The sequence below is a fragment of the Pituophis catenifer genome, unplaced genomic scaffold (genome assembly GCF_029215685.1).
Source record: "Pituophis catenifer annectens isolate HBS135680 unplaced genomic scaffold, rPitCat1.0.hap2 SCAF_1, whole genome shotgun sequence".
NCBI classification, from domain to species: Eukaryota; Metazoa; Chordata; class Lepidosauria; order Squamata; family Colubridae; genus Pituophis; species Pituophis catenifer.
The window spans coordinates 133,233,653-133,250,066 of NW_027256881.1; positions in this window are offsets into that span (position 1 = coordinate 133,233,653).

A 16,414-nucleotide genomic window follows, 5' to 3' on the forward strand; every position below is an offset into this window, starting at 1 on the left:
CACATGTGCAGAAGTGGCCTGATCTGCCTTCTTCTCAGGGCTGAGAAAGTGTGAATGGCTCAAGTTCACCCAGCTGGTTTCATGACTAAAACAGGATTGAACTCACAATCTCCTAGTTTCTAGCCTAGTAATGCCAAAGTAGCTCTTTGTATTGTAATATGCAAATAAAAAACTGAGCCTTTAGATTCAATGTGATTCTTTTTCCAGACCTTTTTAGAATTGCTCTTGAAACTTTGAATACTCTGAAGCCAATATGCTTGTAACTAGAACATGCAGTGATAATATGATATGCCCAATTATGTGCTTTTTCATACATATCTTGAAGTGCTCAGTTAGAAATTGCAATCCTTTGCTGCTCACTAAATCTTCGGGAATACCTATTCTTATAAAGAATAATCCCAACACAGTCCATGTACAGTATTTGTGGCTGCTGTCCATTTTGAACATGCATCTCAGATAGCTAAAATGTTGTGTCCATAAATGGTTCTGCAAAGTCTATGTGAATTATTTGCTATGACATGGCAAGCCATTCCCAAAGATGAAGTTGCACTGATTTGACATCTTTTGGATTTGTTGGAAACCTAAGCAACTAATTTCAAGCTCTTTGATTTGTTGGCTCCAGCCACAAAACAAAACTATGAGCTAATGCCTTCGTCTTTACTTCTGTGAGATGTCCAGCTTACAGCTCTTCCAATAACCATGCTGTCAAGTAGAACAGTATGCTCACTCTCAGTCTCCATAGAATACAACTGCTATTAAATTTAACTTCATCATGGCGCTTATAAAACTCTATAAACTGAGAACTCTGCTATGCATTCCAGCAATTCTGGATGGTTATACAAGTTTGAGACATAATGGATCTCTCCCAGTTTCTTTTTGAAGCTGTAATTCAAATTGGAGACACAAGTTTTTAAGATGGCGTAAATATATGGGACCCAATTTAACCTTTTCAATCAAAAAGGTCAATTTCAAAATTATATTTTCTGCTGACCAAATCGATGACCCAAATCCATCTTTTCAGGTCAGCCACAAAACCTGTTGCCTTCACCACATCAAATTGTGCCAGTGGCAAAGCTTTGCCAGTGCTGGTTGAGAAAGGTGTTTTTTGTCCTTCACAGAATAGAAATCAGAGACTTCCTTATGAAATGGAGATCTAATCTGAAATGGAACTTGAGATTTGTGAAACCTGAGCAAATCCGTTCCTCCTTAAATTAGAGGGTTAGCTTAGCTATCAATGGGCTTCTGTTCTGCCTCCATGCTCCAGTTTAATTTTCAGCTCAGTTAACATATAATAAAAAGTATCATTGTCGCAGGGTGCAGTTATGAATTCAAGGTATCAGACTAAAAGAGAAAGTGCGTATAATAGCCAATTTCTGAACTTTCTGCTAAAAGATAGCCAAAGAAGTTTTGCGAGTACGATTTACATCCAACAAGTACCTTATATCCCATGGTGGACAACCTCTCTTTCCTTCCTTCCTTCCTTCCTTCCTTCCTTCCTTCCTTCCTTCCTTCCTTTCTCTCTCTCTCTCTTTCTTTTCTTCCTCCCTCCCTCTCTCCCTCCCCCCTCTCTCTAACAGTCTGTTGCAACTAGCATTTTAACCAATTTTTTGAATTCCAACTTTCAGCATCAGAGCGATTGTGTGTATGTATATGCATACAGTATATGTGTGTATAACTTGTGGGCTACTCTGTACTCTACTCTGAACTCTCCCCTATGTCTTAATTCTAATGTTAAGAACGGGTTTACAGAGATTAGTGGCCATTCTATCTTCCTGTCTCTTGTCTCTGACTGGAAGCTTTTTGGTTTCTTCTTTTGACCTTCTTATTTGCCATGTTCTTCTGAAACCCTGAAACCTGTGTATTGGTTTCTAATTTTCTCCTGACATTATGGGCCTTCTGGTCTTCAGCATGATTCTTTTGATAATGCCAAGCAATTCTCTTCAGCACTGCAAACACTGCCCTGTCTAACTTAGATTTGCCACCCTATGCTGTTCTTTACCAAAATCAACAACCCATCTTCAACAGCCATTTAGTGTCTACATCCTTCTTCTCTTTTCAATGTTAGTTTTCATTGAAGATAACAAGAATCAGAGTATTTTTAAAGAAAGCAAGAAGACAAATGATAACAGCATAAATAGTCAAGAGATTTACAAGTTTCGCACCATTAAATAAAGTATATGTTCTCAGAACTACAATAACAATAGCACTTAGACTTATATACTGCTGCACAGTGCTTTACAGCCCTCTCTGACAGAGTCAGCCTATTTTCCCCCAACAATCTGGGTCCTCATTTTACCGAACTCGGAAGGATGGAAGGCTGAGTCAACCTTGAGCCGGTGAGACTTGAACTGCCAAACTAGTGGCAGTTGGCAATCAGCAGAAGTAGCTTGCAATACTTCATTCTAACCACTGCGCCACCAGGAATAACAATTTAGTTCTACATATTTGAATACTTTGTCATTTTAAAATTACAAATCATTATTAAAACCAGGCTACTGTTTGAAAAATATATTCATCATAATCTTCAGACATTGCTTCCATTTTAAATCTTCCTTCCTAGAGTTCTCTTGACAGTGCACAAAACTCTGTCTCTAATGCCAATGTGACCAGGGGTGGGTTCTACTTACTTTTACTACCGGTTTGCAACGGGATTGCGCGAAGCTTCTGCGCATGTGCAGATCGCTGATGATGACATCCGGGGTGGTGGGTGGGGCCTCCTGCCAGTTTTACTACTGGTTCTTATGAAATGGTCCAAACCGGGGGCAACCCACCACTGAATGTGACCCAGCCATTTGCTGCCCACCTTCCTTTCCCAGGAGAACTATTCTCTATGAGAATCCCAAACATCATCTTCTCTCAGCTATTCATCAATGAAGTTGGCACCAACTGGTGTGTTTTGATGTTTATGTGTATATATGCATAGCAAGCAAAAAGCAACCAAAAAACCAAATATTTGAGAGAATGGTATCTCTCATAATATATAATCCGTCTATATTTCAACACCATTTTTCAGTCTGATTTTTTAAAAATTCTGATCAGTGGAGAAGAGTATGGAATGAATTTGCAGCTGAATATGGATTCAAAACAAAAGGACTTAAACTCTCAAGCTTAAATAACTTGGAATATTTCCCCAAGTCTTTCTGTTTAACATTCTAGCCATTCACAGAATAGAAAACATATATATATACCATATATTTGGTTTTCCAAATATAAATTAATGTGATTGCTTGTTTCCATTGAAAGGTGCTGTCTGATTGTACTTAAATATCTCCTTCTTCCTAGCCCTGTCTAGGGGATGTGGTGGCCTAGCAGTTAAGATGCTGGGTTTGTTGACTGAAAGGTCAGCAGTTCAAGACCCAAGTACTGTATGATGGGTTGAGCTGAGCTCCCATTCTGGCCCCACCTCCTGCCAACCTAGCAGTTCAAAGGCATGTAAATGCAAGTAGATAAATAGGTACCACTTTGATGGGCAGGTAATAGTGTTCTGTGTGCATCAGCATATAGTCATGTTGGCCGCATGTGCCGGCCACATGACCATAGAAGCATTGGATAACGCTGTCTCCCTCGCCTAGGAAACAGAAATGAGCACTGCCTTCTAGAGTCAGATATGACTGGAGAGGAGAAATCTTTTCCTTAACCTTTACCTTCGCCCTGTCACATGATGAAATTGATTTTAAAAAACTGATTTCCTTAGAGTAAAGATCCTGGATAAGCACAAAAGCATTTCCTTGTAATGTGTTCATTATCTCATTGACCCATTTGTAGAATACAGAGCACCATGTGCAAATACACTTCCTTGGTTGAAGGTTCAGAGAAGATGTTGAGATGACTTGATGGATATTAGAATATGAAGTGTTAAGTTTTTACTAAGATGTTTATTGATAGCTTATAATGGCTCTCAACTATAGTCCTAATATTTTGATTAGACAAAAGATATATACGCATAACTTTGAAAAAGTTTAATTTCTCCTGTAATCTCTCCGGAGAAAGGCGGCATATAAATTAAACTAATAAATAATAAATAATAAATAAATGATTCAGCCAGAGATTTTAGCTATATGGTTTAGTTTTATCACATTCTTGATCCTTATTTAATGTGGAATAGTCATTCTTTTTTTTTTTTTTTTTTGCATTTTCTGTTCGTCACACATGATAAAGTAAATAATGCATTAGCTGATGAAATTATTACAGAGGAACTTGGCACCGTGGTTTGGAATATTGTGACGACCAAATGATTTCTTATTCACATCCAAGTTTTTGAATTATTTTGTTATTTTATAACCAACTAATGTAGATGTTTAATGATGACAGAGCTGTGCAGACTTGATGAAAGAAACTCATTAATTTATGAAAGATATCAAGGAAAATGGAAAGATCCTTTTTTTCCCTCCCTCGTAAAATTATAATTCATGATTACTCAATAAGGTAGATAGGCAATAGAATCTCCATAGGGGAAAATACTATTATTAGAGATGATTGTGGTCTTCACTTTGGATGGTGATTTAAAAGAGAATTACCGAAAAAAATTATGATAGATCCATCAGTCTGAGTCTGTTTGCTACAATAGCTATTAATCAAGATTTTTCTTTAATGTTTTCAATAAACATTGTATGGGTAAACAACCTTCAATGCCACTTATTATTGGAAAGAACAAAAGAAGTACATTTTTGCTTCTATGAAGTACTTACAGAATTCCTGGAAGCATCTGGCTGGAGTTGTTAAACTAGAATCCAACTCAATGCATCTTTGTTTGAAACAAACTTGGAGTAATTGGGTTTCTTATGTTCAAATCCTAATTGCCTGCCCCTCCCTCCCTCTCCCTCTCCCTCCCTCACTCCCTTTCTCTCTTTCTACAGGACTGGATGACATTCATTTTACTTACTGTTGCTTTCCCCAGTCTGCTGCCATCCAGATGGATTGGGACCAGAGGTGGGTTTCACAGGTTCTGACCAGTTCTGGAGAACCGGTAGCGAAAATTTTGAGCAGTTTGGAGAACTGGTTGTAAAAATTCTGAGTGGCCCCGCCCCCATCTATTCTCTGCCAAGTTCCAGCTGATCGGGAGGAAATGGATATTTTGCAGTAACCTTCCCCTGGATTGGGGAGGGAATGGAGATTTTACAGTATCTTTCCCTTGCCACGCCCATCAAGCCATGCCGACCAAGCCACACCCACAGAACTGGTAGTAAAAAAAATTGAAACTCACCACTGATTAGGACAGAAACTCCAAGACTTCCCTACCTACAGGTTGAACAAAAAGAAGATAACAACCTTTGAGTTGCACAGGGCCACACATGTGGCTTTTAGAGGCACATGGGCCACCATGGATGGGGCCATGACAGGCACAGGTGTGAGGTTCTCTCATTAATGGATGGGATATTTTCCCCCGTATATGCATGTGTACTAATGCTGCTGCTGCTGCTGTTGAGATGTTTTTGTTTAGTTGGCCCTTAAATGGTATTAAAACTATATTGGGGCTTCCATTAGTTTCCTATTGCAAAATGATGGGAAATAATTTCAACCACAATTTAAACAATTGTGGTTAGAGAAAGAGGCCAGGGCTTGCCAAAACAGAAGTATTTATGAATCATGTATGGCTCCAAACTCACAGATTGCCAGTTTCAGGAGCAACAATGATTTATTGCATTTGACATGGCTCCATTCTAGCATTATATGAATTTTTTTTCCCGCTTTCTCTCTGAACAAAATTCTATGCATTGCGCATGACTTTCTCTGCCCCTTTTCTTCTTAATCTTAATCTTTTCTTGCTTTCTTACAATCTGCTGTTCTAGCAGATGTTCCATTTCCAGAATATGTTTCCATTAGAAAGATATATTGGTATATGATAGCAGGAAGCTTTGATGGCACAATTTTGATTGAACAGGAACATCATAGTATATTCCAGGAAGATGTGTGTTGAACTATACAATTGTTAAGATCATTCAACCTCCTATTTGGCACTAACTATTTCTATTTCTCATATTAATGGACTGAACAAAAGCAGCAAACCAGAGAGAGCTTCAGAAGAAAACACAAGAAATTTCTTCTATTTCTTTCCTTAAAGAGGAAAAAAAGCTGCTTTTTAAAGCTGTGGCGTGGCATGATTGTCCTGAAAGAACAGTCAATTGATGTTCCTTGTTCTCCAAGGTTTCGTTGTGATATTACAATGCTGTTATGGTTGTCCTTGGAAAAATAACAATAGCAATAGCAGTTAGACTTATATACCGCTTCACAATGCTCTCTAAGAGGTTTACAGAGGCAGCATTTTGCCCCCAACAATCTGGGTCCTCATTTTACCAACTTCGGAAGGATGGAAGGCTGAGTTAACTTTGAGCCAGTCAGGATCGAACTGCTGGCAGTCGGCAGAATTAGCCTGCAATACTGCATTCTTACCACTGCGCCACCATGGTGCTAAATAGCTATCCTGTTGGCCCATTAAATGTTCCCATGCATCAGAAGTGGTATTCAGTTGGTTCGGACTGGTTCGGGAAAACCGGTAGTGACAACATGTAGGTGGGGGCCCACCCACCTGCCCAGGTGCAATCCCATCCTATATCACTGTGTTTTTGATGCCGCATGTATATGCGGATGGCACACGTGTGAATTGCCATGTTGTTTGACGTTGCATACATGTGTGGACGGCGCGTGTGAGTTAATTGCCATGTTTTATGATGCCGCACGCCTGCACGGATGGCGCATGCAAGCTCACATTTCCGGTGCTGGGCGAACGGGTTGCTACAGTATGTGAAGCCCACCTCTGCCATGCATTGTAACCTTCAGTTATGAATAGCCACCACCATTTGAACTAACAACATACTTTTTTTGTGGGGAGGCGAATAAAAGTAAAGGAAAGCTCTCAGATATCTCAACTTTCAGATTAGGACTGTCCACTGAAAATAACTCAAACATTGCTTCTTAAATTTTTCACTTCCCACCCAACACATTTTTGTAATCCTGTAAAAAACACTTAAATCACACTGAGCTTGGCAGACAAAGGAAATCACTGAATATAATCATATCTGTCAGATAGTTCTTTAACAAACAAACAAAAAACTGAATTGTGAACTGATTTCATATTAAAAATAAATAATATCGCTTGAAGGTCAGCCTCATTTTCCAAGGATCTGAAAATGATCAAAGCAATATGATTAAAACAAACAAACAAAGTGAACAACCCAAGGGAGGTGGGAGATTCTAGGATCTGAGTAAATTAAAATCAATTCTGCTTTTAGTTAGTTGGAAGAAAGAATGGCTAAATATGGAAATATGAAGCTTGCAAAAGAACAGGCCTAGCCAAAGAAGAGTCAACAAGGCTTCAGCAAAATTTTGGCTCATTTTTCTGAGGTCTGTGAGAATGTCAACAAAAATTTAGTGATTAGAGATGTTTTAAATATATTTAGTTGTTTTTGGACAGAATGTGATATAACTTGTGGGGAAAACCAGCCTTTCTGTCACTTTTTAAAAAGAGATTTTAAAAGAACATGAAGAAGCTTGTATCGATTCCTAAGAAAGTTGACATCTTGTAATGTTTCCTCATAGGGAACCTAGCCAGGGGTGAAATGCTCCCGGTTCGGACGGATCACCCAATCTGGTAGCGATCGCGGTGGGTGGTTTGGAGAACCGGTAGCAAAAATCCCTGCGGCCCCCCCCCCATGCCTAGCTAAGCCGCACAATCATCAGAGGCTTTTTTAAAAAAAACTTTTAAAAGCATTTTTTCTACAATCTCTTCAGCTGAAGAGGTTGTAGAAAAAATGCTTTTAAAAGTAAAAAAAAAAAAAAGTTGGCCACGCCCACCCAGTCACATTACCCACCCACCCCAAGCCACCCCCACAGGACCAGTAATAACAGTTTACATTTCACCACTGGACCCAGCGCAGGGCTGTCAAACTCCCGGCCCGTGGGCCAGATGCGTCACACGCTGGCCATGCCCACTCCCGCTTTAGTGAAGGGGGAAAATGTCAAGATACGTCACATGGCACTGCCGTGACGCCATGAGTTTTATACCCCTGACCTAGCATGTCTGGCTTACAAATGCTATTGACTTTTTTCTGAAAAGAACCCCCAAAGCTTCAACTCTTTGTAGCTTGTCTCCATTAACATTGAAAGCAGAGTTCCAATTTTCCCAAATCATGGCCTAGATCAGAAGACCAAGGTTTAAAGGGACTTTCTGAAGCAACTCAGAGAAAATTGGCTCATTTCTGAACTATGAATCCAATCCTTCAAACCAATTCTGCTGAACTGAAGCTCCCTAATTCTCAAATGGCCAGCTTATTCTTTGCTATCTTGGTCAACATTCAGATTCAGAAAGAAATCAATCCAGAACCATCTTCTCCACCCCAGGGATATGAAAATCTTTTCAGAATAAACCCATTTCATTTCAGAATTTGGATTTCAAAGAAATTCTAGAGCTAGTATGATCTTCTAAAGTGGAATATATTACTGCATGAATTCATGGCCTCTATTAATGCCCTCTCAAAATATTTATTAAGTGTTGTGTTTTTTTTTTTTTGCTTTTGTTTTAATTTCCCATAGCGCAGTTCTCACAGATATGCATGGACCATCTTCATCTTTAAATATAGATTTATTTAGCTTGGTCTTTTAGAGTGTTGTGTTCTTTGGGAATAAAGTTAGATAGTCTGAGAACGCGGAGCAATTTACTCTGATGTACAGTTAAATTATACAGCCCAGATTTTAAAGCTTTTCTTCCCCTCTTAAATCATTGACTGTATCTAATAAGGCTTTTTCTCTGCACTATCATTACTTGTTTTCAAAAACTTTTGCAATAAGAACTCTCCAAATTATGCCCCCTCAGCTAGCTCATCTGTTCAGGCAATAAGCAAATTTTTATTGCTTTTATGAATTAAAACTACTTTACATCCAATCACTTCCCAAACATCTGTAGTTGAATCAGTCTAGGGAGCTTTTGAAAAATCAATCAGTGGGGAACAGCTTTCACTTGGTGTGAGTGTGTGTCTCTGTGTTTTAAATTAATAAAGTATTTACACCTATTTTGCTCCAGATGAAATGAGAGCAGGCCTTCTAGTATGGAAGTCACCTGTGACACCGACAGTTCTGAAACACCTCTTGCAGCTGGCCATAAAGAGATTAATTGGGATTGTGGCCTGTTGGAGAGAAATAAGAGCTGCCACAAAGGCATGTGAATAAAACAAAATGACTGTGATCTGCTTCCTTAATGTTGCAGCGGGAAAGAGTAGCGTCATTTTAATCATGGACCTACTATACCGGCATAATTTACTATCTGCATCCAGAATATTATGTGCTCGGCTCACTTGCTTATGGATGTCAGGGGGACTGAAATCATGCCCGCTGTCCTTGCCCCTTTCCCCCAGAAAACATCCATAGACTTTATCATGTAGGTCACCCACCACAACCCTGACTTTCCTACTTTGTTAACAATAGAAGTGTTACAAGTAAATGCCTAACTGTGTATACACCATTGCATAGACTGACCCACTGATCCCTCCTCCCTCACTTAGCCCTTCCCATAACCCCTCCTTACCTTGACTCCACCTCCTCCATATATAAAGGCTGTGCGCAGAAGTCCAGAACCAGTTCCAAATGAGTTTACCTGAATAGAAAGAAATTGAGTAAATAAATACATTGAACTCAAAGCCTATCGTGTCTGTGATTATTGGGCAAGATCCTTGGAAAAACTTACTTATCAAAATGGCAGCAGAGGACGGTTGTGCCCAATAAACAGAACCAAAATCGGAAATGGAAGGAAGGATGAACACAAGGTCCACCACCAGGCTGATGGCAGAGATGGAGGAACTGGACCAGACAAACAGAAGCGTGAGGCCAAAAGAAAGTGCAGCCAGGCACGCCAGAGACAGATCACCCGAGAGAGATGAACTGAAGGACACCATACAGAAAATGATAGAAGCCTCCATAAGCAAGGATGAACTCATCGCGAAGCTCCGGGACCTTCTAGATGACCAGGGAGCAGCGATGAGCCCCCAGGAGCAAGACCACGAGGCTGCCAGACTGGTAAGACAGAGATACCCCCTGGCAGAGGCCCAAGAGCCAAACGGTTCCATTTTCGTGCCATGCTCCGGGCGGCCATCTTGGGATGGCCACCGACCAATAGGGAGCCAGGATTCAAATCCAATGGCGGGAAATGAAAGAAACCCCAGAACAAATGGGGGAACAGCCAAAGGCACCCCAGAACGGACACACCAAGGCATCTGGAGCTCGCCTCCCGAGCTTGAAGCCAGAAAGACACCCGAGGCCCCAGCAGCCACGATAGGCCCTGCACGCAACCCCTTCACGCCAGCCATGCACCCCAGATACACCGCCACGAACCGAGGGGGCTACGGGGGGGCCATCGATGATAGCACACACCCCCAGATACTCCACACGATGACCAACCCCCACGAAGACAACCGCAGGGCACCAACTATGCTTGAATCATGCAAATGGCAGGACTCGAACCCAGCACCCGCAGCACCAAGCATAAGAGGCCCGAGGGGAAGAGGCCACACCTGCTACTCAACCCCCATGCGGCCTCCGCCCGGCCTACTCACGTGCCCAGGGACCAGCAATCAAGGATCGGGGCCCACCGCAGCCACCACGCCCCAGAACCCCAGAAGTCCTCGACTTACGACCGCCTCGCCTCCTCGCCTCTCTCCAGCCCCCTGCATGGATCCGGACGCCCAGCGATGGATGCCTGCCTCCAGAGATGAAGCCGGACACCCCTGGAGTGAGATGGGACCCCCAACTGGAGGCCTAGGCCGAGGCCTAAGAGCAGCAACAGCCAGCTACTCCCCCATCGGCTACAGTAGCGAAATGGGCCTCGCACGTGCTCAGTTGGCTCCAGCAAGAAGAGAAGGAGGGAACATAAATCCAAGTCTGTGCAGAGCTGCAAACTGCATACCCAAGCCATATTGTGAGTTCCCTCACCTGAGACACCATGGGCAGCAACAGACTGTGAGTAATTCATCACACAACTCAGGGAATTTACCAGCTAACTTTCCCACTCTTAAATTAGACGGATCGAACCTCATGCAGTGGAATCACCAACTCCAGGTTTTATTTTTAAAAGAGGATCTATTGTTTTTAGTTGATGACCCCCCCACAAAACCTTGGACTTTAGAAACAGATTGCTTGCATCACAGGGCTTACTATTTAATTATAGCAAGTATCCCACCAGGTGTATACCCCAGCCTAAGCCATTATCTGACTGTGTCTGAGATACAGCAGAGAATATTTAATCTGTTCTATAGTAAAAGCGCTGCCACCACAGCAAGGATATCCAGGGAATTCCACTCTGCCAGGCATAAAGCGGGGACTCCCATGGGTGAACATATACTGAACCTGAATGCCACAAGGACTGAACTGATACAAAGGGGGGAGGATATATCCGAAGAGAGCATGAAGAGCATAGTCATCAACTCCCTGGACTCCAGCTGGGACAATTTTATAATGCAGCTGGATAGCATAGGCTTAGGCCACCTCACACTCGAGTCACTGACAAATAGGATAATAGCAGAAGATAGCTTAAGGAGGGACCGCTCCATCAGCCGCAGGGACAGCAGGCCAACTAAGAAAGTTGAGTTCCAAACTAGGAACCTAGACTACCCAGAATGCTTCACTTGTGGCTCAAAGAATCACTACAAACGGGATTGCCCAAGAAACTCAAGGGGAAGGGACCACACCTACCAAAGGGAGAGGGAAGGCAGGAAGCCAGGGCTCTCCGATAGATCCCCATCAGACAACAGATACAGGCGCAGAGACTCCCCCGACCCAAGGAACAGAAGGGGAAGTAGGGACAGCTCTAGGGAGAGCCGACCAGGGTCCATGTATGGGATCGGGGAGAACACACACACACACTCACAAACCAGAGAAGGAGAAACATGGCTCATCGACTCGGGAGCCACCAACCACACAACTCATGACATAAAGATACTGACCTCATTCACAAAGGAAAACTACCACATTAAGGTGGCCAATCAAAACAAGGTCCTAGTGACAGGGAGAGGAAACACGTTCATAAGCGGAATAGGCAAAGTAGAGGGGGTATTACTCATACCCGAAATACCCCACAACATTTTAGCACCGCTTAAACTGAGCAAGGACATGGGCATAGAGACCACCTTCAAAGAGGGAGAAGCCTACCTGACCAGAGACAGGGAAAGCATCGGCAAAATAGTCATTAATGGAGGGCTAACATACCTCCACCCTAAAAAGAATAACCAGACCCAAGTTATCGCCCAACTAGAAAACACTGAGAATAAAGTCAACACACATGTTGAGGCAGAGGGGGGCAGGGAAGACGACCCCACCGAAGGCAACACGACACACAGAGGGAAATTGCTGATAGGCAAACCCATTCACGATGACTGCGCCCATTTGCTACACAGAAAATTGGGCCATGCCAGCTTCCCAGTCATCCAAAAAATGACAGAATGTACCAGTGATTTGAAAATAAAAAACTGCAAAAACTACTTAGAGTGTTCTATATGTAAATCATCTAAGTTAAAAACCAAACCCAGACCTAGAAAAGCCACCCGTACTACCAATTCTATCTTCCACCTGGTACATATGGACATTGTGGGCCCCATGAAGCCCTCTATAAAATACAAAAGGAGATATTTTCTGACAATAGTAGACGACTACAGCCGCTATGGCTTTGTGTATACCATTAATCATAAAGACGAGGTATTCCAAAAATTTAAAGAGTTTTATAAGAGAGTGGAAACGCAACACAACACAAAGATAAGGCAAATAATGACAGATAGGGGGTCTGAGTTCTTATCGAGGGAATTCTCGAACTGGTCAAAGATGCACGGGATAATACACTACAAGACTTCTCCCTTTTCCGCGTTCCAAAATGGAGTCGCAGAGAAGAGGAATGGAGTCCTACAAACAATGATGAGATGCGCCCTAGAGGATGCGGGGTTAGGACAGCCATTCTGGGCGGAAGCTATCAACTACTCAAATTATACGCTGAACAGACTCTGGTCTAGCGTAATAGGGAAAACACCTTATGAGGTGATGTACGACCGAAAACCAAAGATTGCGCACCTGCACATATTTGGAGTCACGGCGGATGTGCACATCCCCAGGCAACTGAGGTGAAAAGGAGACAAGGTCTCCAGGAGATTAAGGTTCATGGGGTATGAACCAGGCACAAAAGGCTATAGATTCATTGACAGGGACAATAGGTTCATCGTATCCAGAACAGCGGTGTTCCACGAGAACGCCAACTGGTCTAAGATACACCTCAACGAGACACTCATCAGACAGGAAAACACAAACGAATCAAGGGACGAAAGCAGACCCATCACATTAGAAGCAAATACACAAGACAGACAAAGACCAAGACACCATGAGGTAGCCACCAAGGGGTGGAAGGAAGACCACCCCATCATCAAGGTAGACACGGTCACAGAGAAGGAGGCCAAATACATGCACGACACCGACACAAGACCCATGAGACCTATCAGACCCAACAGAAACAAAATGCCCAAGAGGTTTAAAGATTATGTCATGTCCATTCACCCAAATAGAACAACACCCAACTCATACGAAGAAATCATTAGTCTGCCGCAGGTAGAGAGAGATAAGTGGGAGCAAGCTATGGAAAGGGAGATGGCTAGCCTGCGCGAACTAAACGTGTACACCCCCTCTAAGGTCCCAGCCGATAAGACACTCATAGGCATGAAGTGGGTTTTCAAAATCAAGGAACTCGAAGACAACAAGGCCCTCTACAAGGCTAGACTCGTAGCTCAGGGGTTCGCCCAAAGGTATCCAGACGACTACACGGATACCTACTCACCCACAGTTAGGGCAGAAAGTGTCAAAAGCGCCCTAGTAGTTGCATCTATCTTAGGCCTAGAAGTCTACCAATTTGACGTTCAAACCGCATACCTCCATGCGAAGTTAGACAAAGAAATATACGTCAGGGCACCCCCAGGGAAAGGCGCGAAAGAGGGAGTCACTTGGCTACTAAACAAAAGTTTGTACGGTTTAAGACAGTCCGGGAAAAGATGGTATGAATGCCTAGCCAAAACACTCAGGGACATGGGTTTTACCGCCACATCAGCAGACCTCTGCCTCTTCGCCAAGAGGGAGGGCACATCGATCGAATATGCACTCGTTTACGTAGACGACATCCTGTACATGGGGCAGCACAAGCAAAATTGCGATAAATTCGCCAGAGAACTGGGGAAACAATTCACACTCAAGACCCTAGGGAAAGTCAATAAGTATCTAGGAGTACAAATCGAGAAAACAGAGAACGGGTTCAAGGTTTCTCAAAGGGAGAAAATATTAGAACTTGTACATAGATGCAACATGAGGGACGCTAAACCATGTGAAACCCCCATGCAAACAGACTTCTTGAAACATATGCACGAAGAGGGGGAGTCATTTAAGGACAACACCTTGTATAGATCTGTCATTGGATCCCTCCTGTATATTGCCAATTGGACAAGGCCCGATATCAGCTTAGCTGTTAATTTATTATCCAGACATGTCAGTGAACCCAAGGTATACCACTGGGAAGGGGTGAAGCGAGTAATCAGGTACCTGAAACATAGCATAGACGCGTACCTATGCCTGGAACCATCCAAATCCAAAAAACCGGCGCTGACCTGCTATGCGGACGCTGACTGGGCAGGTGATACCAAGAGCAGGAAAAGCACATCAGGTTACGTGTTCCTCATCAATAACTGCCCGGTACACTGGTATACTGGCAAACAGAACCTGGTTGCCACATCCACGGCAGAAGCAGAGTACATCTGCCTATCAAAGGCAGCTAACAATTTAGTGTGGTTCGATGACCTGCTCTCTGAAATATGGACTGAACCGGCTTATCCTATAACTATCCACGAGGACAATAAAGCAGCCATAGACATCTCCAACGCAGAAGCAGTGGGTCAGAGGTCCAGACATATCGACATCAAGCATAAGCATGTCAGGCAATTATCAAATGTAGGTTTTATTAGGGCCGTACATTGTGAAACCTCTGAGCAAGTCGCGGACATTCTAACGAAACCATTACCAAACAAGCAACACACATATCTCACATCAAAACTAGGGGTGACCATGCCGGGTACGAATCAACCCCGAATGTTAGGCATTTAGGGGGGGATTTGTTACAAGTAAATGCCTAACTGTGTATACACCATTGCATAGACTGACCCACTGATCCCTCCTCCCTCACTTAGCCCTTCCCATAACCCCTCCTTACCTTGACTCCACCTCCTCCATATATAAAGGCTGTGCGCAGAAGTCCAGAACCAGTTCCAAATGAGTTTACCTGAATAGAAAGAAATTGAGTAAATAAATACATTGAACTCAAAGCCTATCGTGTCTGTGATTATTGGGCAAGATCCTTGGAAAAACTTACTTATCAAGAAGTCCCAGAATCCTGAGCAACCTTGGGCTTCTGTTCAGGTTGGGGAAGCCTTATATAAGAGGATGGGAAATACTAACAGTATCCATCAATTAGAATTGAGGTAGAAGGGACCTTAGAGGTCTTCTAGTCCAACCCCCTGCTTAAGCAGGAGACCCTATACACTTTGAGACAAGTGGCTGTCCAGTCTTCTCTTAAAAACCTCCAGAAGCATTTACAGTTTCTGAAGGCAAACTGTTCCACTGGTTAATTGTCCTCACTGTTAGGAAGTTTATCTTAAATTCAAGATTTCTTCTCTCCTTGATTAGTTTCCATCCATTGTTTCTTGTCCGATCCTCTGATGTTTTGGAAAATAAATTGACCGCCTCCTCTTTGTGGCAGCCTCTCAAATACTGGAATACTGCTATCATGTCACCCCTTTTCCTTCTTTTCTCTAGACCAACCATACCCAGTTCCTGCAACCGTTCTTTATATGTTTTAGTCTCCAGGCCTTTAATCAACCTAGTTGCTCTTGTCTGCACTTTTTCCAAAGTCTTAACATCTTTTTTGTACTGTGGTGACCAAAACAAGTTTGTTCTAAAACAAAACAAGTTTGTGTTCCTAACAATGACATAAATTGCTTATGACAGTAGTGATTGAGGCTACTAGTGGCTTAACAGATCTAGCCCAGTGTCAACCAAACCAGACAGGCCTTTTGAGGTTGGCCTCATCCACTTGCAAAAAGTTTGTAAGTCCTTTTATGAATGGATGTTGCAATTTGGGACAAAGTCAATAGAGGAAGGGTGGTTAGAGTTTTGGACTAGGAAGAGTACAAGGCCACCATAAAGCGGAGAAACTCACTGGTTGATTTAATCTAGTTAACATCTCTCATCTTTAATTCCCTTATAGGGTTGCATTATGGAATGAGGGTGGGGGAAAATGTACACCATCTTGAAGGAATCGTGGGATATAAAGCTTTTCAACTTTAGGCCCTAGATCAGGGGTGTCAAACTCGCAGCGTCATGTTGTCGTCACGTGTTGTATCGTGACTTTTCCCCC